Genomic DNA, 9,458 nt, shown 5'->3' on the forward strand with positions numbered 1-9,458 from the left:
TTGGTGCCCAGATCAACCAATCGTCGAGGTACGCTACTACCATTATCCCTTGCGATCTCAATTGCTGGACTACTACTTCCGCTATTTTCGTGAATACCCTGGGGGCTACATTCAGTCCGAAGGGCATCACTTTGAAAGAGAACGTCTGATTTCCTAGTTTGAAGCCTAGGAATGGACGGAAGTGTCGGCTATAGGGATATGATAGTATGCGTCTGTAAGATCGATAGAGGTGGTCAGCATTTTGAACTTGTCGCAACGAATGAAGAGTTTAGCTTTGACAGTCTAAGATTACCCTTCTTTTTGTTGAGCCTTTCTTTGGCACGCTGAACAAGCGTCCTTGAAATTTTAGATGCTTGACTCTCGCAATAGCTCCTTTCTGAAGGAGTTCCTCCGCATAATCTGTCAACTCCTTTGATGGTATCTGATAGAATGATTTGTTTGGTGGGGGATCTTTGATCCAACTCCAACCAATCCTTTGGACACAATGCTCTGTGCCCATTTTGCTGAACCCCCACCTGTGACGGAAGAGGAAGGAACAGCCTCCCTCCTACCTGGGGAGCCTCACTGCTGTTGAGCGGCGTTGACCTCCGCACCCTCCTCTGAAGTGCTTTACCTCTTGCAGCTCTTCCTGCACCTCGCTGACGAAAGTGACCTCTCGCCCTGCTTCCCCTAGAGAACCTGTTAAAGGTTGGGAATGCTTGGCTCTCATACATCGAGTTGAAAGCCGGCGAGACGGTGTATGAGGTCGAGGGCTGATTTTGAGGAGACAACAGAGGGATGGGGTTGACTCTGCTGTTCGACGTCGAGGGCTGCCCCTGTTTGAGTAACTGGGACAGCCTGGACGAAGTGTTGCTGCTGCTGCTGCTTCTGGTATGGCTGGAACCTTTCTACCAGTCTTCTTTAGTTTTCTTACCAGAAGCGGGCGGGTTCTCTTGCTTCCTTTTGGATGAGATACCCCATCTGGTTCTAAGGCTCTGGTTAAGCCTAGCAGCCTCGTGATGTACCTCATTCACAGAAGCTTCTGGGAAGAGGTCCGCACCCCACATGCTGGAAGCAAGAAGCCTATTAGGTTCATGCCTAATAGTGGCTTCTTGCAACACATGCTTTCGACAATTCCGTCTGGCCGTGAAAAAGTCGAAAGCATCAGCTTGCACTGACTGAAGCTGAGACTTCGCCAGGATCTTGAAGAGTGGTTCGGTGGCGTACGAAAGGGCAGCCATCTCCGTGATGATGAGGGAGTTAAGTGACCTCCCAAATCTAGTACGGGCATCAAATTCTGCCTGAATAAGGCTATCAGGCAGTCTAGGGAGCTTCTCACCGAACTGGTCCATAGCACAGTCCGGCTTCAGCTTCCCCACTGTGAAGTGGGCTGGCAAGTTCTCCCCACAGTTCACCGAAACGCAGGGAAGAGCGGAGATGTTGGTTCCGCCTCCCTTAACTGCGGAACGGGTTCGTCCTTAAGAACGGCTTGAAGAGTCGTTTCCACCATCTTTGTTGCAATTGGGAGAGAAGCCTCCTCCTCTGTGGCAAAGATAGTGAAAGGGCTCTTGAAGGCCTGGAGTTTGGTATTCGTGCAATCCCAATCCTCTAGGCAGTGAACCCACTCCCTCTGGGCATGATCCCTTACTGTATAAAACAGTCTCCCTAGAGATTTTGTCCTCTCTATTGAGGGCTGTTTGGTTCAGTCTGGCATACCCTATGAAAGGCTGAGTCAATCCGGAAGGGTAGAACTAAGAAGTCCTCAATCCTCTTGTTCCACACTCCGGAATGGAGATCATGCCGTCCTTGAAGGGGGCATAAGCTGCCACCCTCCAAGGATTATTCATAGAGAAAGCCAGCAGGGATTCGTAGGGTGGTAACTGGACTAAACCAGTACCTGCTACTGGGAAGTTCGCTTGCGGGGCCTGACTCAGGCCAGCGAAACGGTCGTCGTGTTCTCTAACACGGTTAGAGAGGTCTTGGATCGACTGACCGGACTGAGTGATGGTACTGGAGAGTTGAGCAAACATTTGCTCAAATCTCGTACCGAGAGAGCCGACCATCTCTTCCACTTGTTGCAAACTCCTGCTGAGAAGGTGGTGGGATCAAAAGCACTAGATGCCGCCACCCCAACAGGAGTCACCGGAGTGGATCCAGTGGATGCCGAGAAGGAACTGGCTCGGCCCGGAGCTCGGGCCTTCTCCTTAGAAGCCTTGCTTCTTGAACCCTAGAGTGGGAAGAGCTAGCTTGGCCTTCACCCGCATTGGCGTAGGATGTCGAAGACTTCCGTGCCGAAGAAGAACGACGACTTTTTGGAAGTCGTCTTATGAAGGGTCTTCTGTTCTCTTTGTCCCTTCACTTTCGGGGGTACAGAGAAGCGGGTGAAGGCGAAGGGATCTCAGATCCCGTGAAGCCTTGGAAAGATGAAAGAAGAAGGGACAGGAGAATTGAAGATCCAGGAGCGCTCAAAGGTAGCCCTTGAGCGCACGAAACACCTACCTCGACCAACAAGTCTCGGCACCTAGCCGCCATTGGCTCAATATTCAGATCCAGGTTCGCGACGTCCGGCACCGTTTCCTGTGTCGAGACGGACCCAAACGCCTGCTGCACCTCCTGCTGAATTGAGGCTATGAGTGGGGCTGCTGAGGCGGGGTCGACATACCCCGTTGCCTTGCCTCCGGGGAAGATCTGGATAGCCAACTTCCTATCCAGAATATAGGCTTCCCTGGCGGCGTTCTTGCCGAAGTCGCGTACCCAAGCTTTCAAGGTTGCCAAGGCGACTTCTTCACGGCGTCAGCCTGAAAGAGAAGCGATATGAAGCCTCTGACGGCCGGGTTACAGCTGGAAAGTAGTCTTAAAACAAAGATACAATTGATTACAAGAAAGTTGTCCAGGAATCTACTTACCCCCACCCAAAAGCTGACTCACGAGGTCGTAGCAGATAGTGCATGCCTCATGGTGCCAGACAATCAGCTCGCCGTGGTAGTGGCACACGGCGGGGTGGGTCCTGCACTCTTCGTGGGCACAGGGGGGGTCATAGAGGACTGCATTGCAGCCTGGTTCCTGGCAGTTAGTAGCCTGTAAGTGGAGGGATACATGAGTATCGAGTTATTCAACACTTACAGCCTAACATAGACTCCGTTGCATGCCGGAGTATGTAAGTTAGAGTAAACTAGTCCTCCGCCGCAATACGTGTGGTTAGTAAGGCGGTTTTGGTTGGAGTCCGCAGTGTACGCCGGGGACGGGGAAAAGGAAGGAACCAACCAGGAGTGGTGAGGAGCCCACGGAACCCACGACGGAGGTAGACAGAAAATAACACCGTGAAGATGATAAATATATGTATAAATAAAACATCAGTAAGGGCATGTATACTTATAGAATAAGGACATGCTTTTCTTCCAACTACTAGAGGAGGGCCCGGGTAAGTGAGCAAGCTCTCCTCCTGTAGCGGAAAGAAGATATACTAGGCAAGCTATATAGACCACTGGTAAATCCTTACCCCGCCCGCTGGCGGAGCCAGAAACAACCGATAACCGAAGGAGCCCCCGGCTTGAGCAGGGGCTCCGTCCGTCATGGTAGGGGCAGGGTATGGTAGAAGGAGAGCAGGCGGGAACCCCGGGGTGGACGTGGCGGGCGAGAGAGAGGGGTGGCCAACCCCCCCCAACTCCTACCCGTCGATACCCCGGTACCCGAGAACAAAGTGGTCACCCCGGCCCTCAGCTGGTATGGGACTCCTCCGGCCCCCTCAGAGGGAGAGGGAGGAAGGCTACAGTGGTTGTCATAACAACCGAGGAGGCCCGACCAGACCCCTCCCTACCACGTGGAAGGGAGGGAAGGGAGAGGGTAAGGCGCCTAATGGGACACGTGATCGGTGGTGGACCAGGACGCTGTAGCAACACAACCACAGAGGGGCCACGTGAACCCAACTGTACCAATACAAGGTACAAGGCGCCCGAGCTAGCCTAACACACTAAATAACACTGATAAATAATAAATATAAATACATCGTAAAAGAATAGAAGGGACACTTGAGTAAGAGAGAAAGAAGCCCAGGAGGAGGCGAACTGATCCGAAGAACAGTCGACTACTTGGAGCCAGCGTTAGCCGATGAAGAGCAAGAGCTGGGATGCTGGGCGGGAGAATAACAGTATATAGCCCTAAATACCAAACTAAGAGATAATAGGTAATAAGGTATGGGCTGTGTACCCTAATTCTAAAATACGATGTAACAAGAAGATGAACGTAAAATAAGAGCCCGTAAGTATAAGATGTCCCAGTATGGGAGACTGGGAAATCTTAACAACACGAGGCAGCTCATGGCCGCCACGAGTCAACCAGGTGACCGTAAATGACCTAAAAAATGGAAAATACTGGTCCCTGGAAGACCAAAATACAAAAATTAGACTTATCGGGCACTTAACTTAGCCAAAGCGATAGCAGCACGTTCCATTGTAGATGAAATAAATCCAAAAAAGCGAAAACAACACGAGGGAAAAAATCACAACTGGCGTTGTCGAGCTAATTATAAAGGATGGCCGCTAGAGGCGCTGTTCTCCGCTTGGCGTCAGTAGTAGTAGTAGTAGCGGACGCATCACCCTTTGGTATCAGCTCTCTCAGGTGGGGGATTTTGTGGTGGAAGGTCTAATTGGTAAATGGCTCATGGTAGTGGTCTCACTCGCCCCTGTTACCATACCGACACTTCTTTTATAGAGTGAGCGAGTCAGTTTAACTGACATTTTCTTGATTTTATTTTTTCTCTGGTAATATTAGGATTATTTACCTAGAAATAATGAACTTAAGGATATTTCACAGGCCGACACGAGCTGAGCCCAGAAATATATATATATCTTATATATGTATATATATATATATATATATATATATATATATATATATATATATATATATATATATATATATATATTTATGTATATTATATAGTGGTATGGCGAAGATCGGTTTCATCCACTGACAAGAACGTATTACACTTATGGACTTTTATTTTGAGGCACACTCAGAATTAGGAGAGCAGTTTGCCTTTATATGAGTAAACCTAAGGAAGTCAGAGTAACCTCTTTCCCTATAGCTTCCATATTTATGCCTCGTTTATCCATTCTGCCTTTGAACTACTGGGAATGTAATCATTCTTTGTTTCTCATTAATTTCACAAAAGTTAAAGGGTGTTCAGACTATATCTAGTGACTGGTATGGTATAGAGGAAGGAAGCATTTTGAGGCCAGTTGCTTCGATTGAGCATGAAACCTAAACTTGCAACAAGAGCCATGAACTTAGTGACAGGACCCCCCCGGCCCAGCAAAATAAAAGCAGCTATTGTCAAATCCAACACAGAGCGCATAGGTGTTGGATATCCTAAAAGACTCTTCTAAAAGCTTTGCAAAAAGTAGTAAAATCAAGAGGAAACTAGCTGCAAGAAACAACCATTTGGTCTGTTTCATTATGTAGTTTCTAGTGTGTTGTTTCCCAACACTACTAGATTCTATAGATTTTTATGTCGATGTAGTATCTTTGTGGATGAGCGCAAGCATAGTAATACAGTTCCTGTTCCAAAGAGTGGCATATGTGTTGACTGCTGTAACTACATGCCGATTTCTATTCTCCCTTTGCTCTTCAAAGTTGCTGAAAAACTTATTTTTAAGCCATTATAAGAATATAGGGTAGAATCTAAAGGATTGTGTACAGGAAGCAGTTAGGTACCTGTGATGCTCTTTTAGACATGCCATTTTTAGGAGAACCTTGATAAAGGTTTTGAGTGCAGTGACTTTTGATCCACTGTTATTTTTACTGTATACAAGTGATAGGACTGTTGGCCCGAAAAACAAGATTGGTCACTATTCCAATAATGCAACACTAGTGGGTGTAGTTGAAGTCTCACCTTATGAGAAATAAAATTGCCCTCAGCCTCAATCAGGACACGGACTGGATCATGAATGGTGTAGTCATTGGGGTAAAGTAAAACAAAAATACTATTGATTAGCAGATTTTGTACAGGGTTCCCACCCGTCCTGTGCAGGCTAGGGCACATGACGTCAGAGGTATAGGTTCCTCTCTGGCATTTAGGAAAAAACTTTCTGTTCATAGAATTTTGAACACTGGTTTTTGGTTGCGTCAACCCATGTTCAGTTCCTTTTACGTAAAGGACATTACCCACATGTCTTTGGACACATTTTCCTTGAGTCCTGTGGTGGCTGCCCAAGAAGTTGTGTAATTCTCCCAGTGCCCCCCTCACAGGGCAGTTTGTTTGGAAGAGAGAATGAGTGAGTTGGCTGGTCTCTTTCTTTCTTTTTGTTCCTTTCTTCCTCTTAGGGGCGGGTTGAAGAATAGACACATCATATGTTGGAACTGGTCTGATACAAGTGAGTAAGGTAATCATACTGATAGTAGTTTTGCCTTGTGTTTTTGAAATAGACAAATCTCCTATTCGGTAGAAAAGCTCCTCTCTCTAGCAAGGGGAGTGAGGAGTGGTAGCAAACCCGTGGCCAATATTGTTTCTTATTTGAACAGTCAGAGTTTTTCTCTGGTTCCATGAATGCATTGAATCTGCCCATATATTGTTGTAGTATTTCAACCCAGACGGCTGAGTTTTTAGATATCAGATTTTTTATCTTCTCATGGGCATTCAACCCCCCTTCTTTAGAACTTTTTCTTCTAGGAAGGGTGGTCAGGTGGGTTAACTCCCAGCCAGTTTAGGATACTTGTATCTCCCACCAAGTATAAGTTTATCCAATTGTTAAGACTGAAGGTTTGTTCTGCTTATGAACAAATGACAAATTTTTAATCAATTTTTATTTCATAGCTAATAAACCTGAGGTCTTAACGTTTACTGCCCACTTCTAGCTGCCCTCTATTTTTATAGTCCCTTGATTGAAGGGAGACTGGAGCATCATGGGATACAGTGCGCAGTCTCTGGCCATCTATCACCTCGTACCCGCAGGAGTTGCCAGATCTCACAGATTCCTTGCTATACAATCTTTCATTGTTTTTTAACCGGTTTTCCAGATGACACTGAGATTTATCCTATTGTTAAGACCTCAGGTTTGTTAGCTATGAAAAATACAAATGAATAAAAAATTTTGTCATTTTGACTCGCACTAACTTTTGAGAAACATCTAATAAAATTTTTAGCAAATGCTGAAAGAAAGTTAGGTATTGTTCATAGGGCTGCATATATTTATAACAGTGATAAAATCAATGCAATCTGTTTTAGGTCATTTGTACTTCTTTACTATAAAACCCAATATACCAGGCATCACATTACAAAAATAAGGTGGTGACTTGAGGAAATGCTATTAATGGTAACCTATGAAGGCACAACTCAAAAAATGGCATAACATTTATTGGTCCTGACAACAGCAAGACATACAAATAAATGAATGGTATGACATCTTGGATCCGGTGGAGTTGTCTAGGCATGTGCAGTTGGAGTGTTCTTTGTTGCAAATATGGGGGTGCATGAGTGTAATTTGCAAATGTAAGCTATTTATGGTTAATGGATATAAAATGACAAGCATATTTCATATGCTTTTGGTAATCTGTATGGTTTTCATACAACCATGCATATGTATTATTCCTAGTAGGAATTATTTACAGAGAGTAAAAGTCCTTTTGAAAGGAAAAGGCCTTGATTATGTGAATCATAAAACGGTTAATACAAAGGGTGACATAAGTAGATTGTTGTCTTAGACAATCTTGCTACGTTAGCATAGTCTTTCAAAATGTTAGAAGTTAGCACTGTTAACAGAAGATTTTGTTAATAAACATTTTATATTGAGTGTACAGTACAGGTATTGTAATTATTTATATTACTTTAGAATTACTTCTTGTGACTCATGCAGTAGTAATATATGAATTTATAAAATAAGGCATTCCAAGAAAAAGTAATATTATTATTTTTCCAAATATATTGAGTGAAGATACAGGCTTTAAAACTTATAAATAACATTAATGTTCTGTTAGCAATTGTCTAAATTAGGTTTTAATTAGAAATATGAGCATGGCTGCTTTTTAAGAGTTTTTATTTCTATGCACTATTTTCCCTTGAAAGGAAACTGAAAGAATTTTTTTTTTGCACAAGCATCATCTCAAAGATAGTTTTAAAGTTGGACCAAAACACAAATTAAAAATTGCATCCACAGAAGATTGCTATGAGCACTAATTGTTTGTAGTCACTGGAAATTTGTTATTCATGTGCATGTCCATAGAAATGGCTAAAGTTCCAATTTAGAAACTTGCTGTTCTGTTGATCCATGCACAAATAGGGCATGATATATCATGAAATCATTCTTGATGAAATTGCAAATGTCTCAGGCCATGCATGTCTATGAGATCGGATCATGGATGAGGAAATTAGATCTTAAACCTGCATTTTCTTTTAATATTAATATTTCATATTAATTTTCCTGCATAATTAATTTTTTTAAGAATATATATTTGGTCCAGTTATGTGAGATTCACCTGCTAATATACCAGTCAAAATAAAATTAATATATATTACCGTGTAATGTCAAATTTTATGTTGACAATTAGATTACATTTATATATTCTCATGAATGCTGAGTGAAGTTTGTATACTTTTTATGTGTGAGTGCTCATGTTTTACAGCAGAGTACAGTGACTGTTATCAGAGAGAGTATTCATGATTGAAAAAGAACCTCATTCTTTCCATGAAGCAGATATAAGCCTTTGCAAATTAAAAATCCTTAGTTTTATGTAATACTGAAACAAGGCCAGGCCAACTAATCATGAATAGCTGCAGAGAAGAGTAAAAGATCATTTATTGGTAACAAGACCTCACCCCCACCTTATCAGTCAAGTGCTGTAATTCCTGAGATAATTTTTGACCAGGATTGTTTATTAATCATAGATACGGGGATGACAGGACTGTTAAAAGTGACAGGTTTGTATCTTTTGCTGAAAATACTGTATGTATAAATATCCTATTGTCACCTCTGCATTATATCTTTGGCTTAGGGAGCTAATCCCCAGTTTCATCAATTTTCATTTTATTTGACCCTGACTTTATTAGAGAGGATTAACTCCCTGATTTCTTATTGCTTTGATCTTGGATTGGGAGAGGAGGTAAGTTCTTGAGTCAGTGTGATTTTGATGTCATTTGACTCTTAGCCCAGACCAGTGCCCCTCCATCTCCAGAGCACAATTCATGATATCCTGTTTATTATCTTTGTCCCATTGACAAGTCACAGATTAGTGCTGACTGGTCGTCTTTGGTTCCTGGTCCCTGGAGAAGCTGGGTAGTCTGTTTTGGATCTATAACCCTCATTCAGCTGCTATTTTGTGGGAAAGTAACAGTATCTTGGTACTATGTGAAGGTTCCTTCAGGATCTTGGTTCGGGGAAAGATAAGTAGAATCTGGTTCCAGTACGGAGTTGGGGAGCTCACTTGGATTTTCAGGCTAAGATTTTTTGTGGTTGTATCACTAAATGGTGTTTGCAGCATCTCTT

This window comes from Macrobrachium nipponense, chromosome 1 (genome assembly GCF_015104395.2).
Source record: "Macrobrachium nipponense isolate FS-2020 chromosome 1, ASM1510439v2, whole genome shotgun sequence".
NCBI lineage: Eukaryota > Metazoa > Arthropoda > Malacostraca > Decapoda > Palaemonidae > Macrobrachium > Macrobrachium nipponense.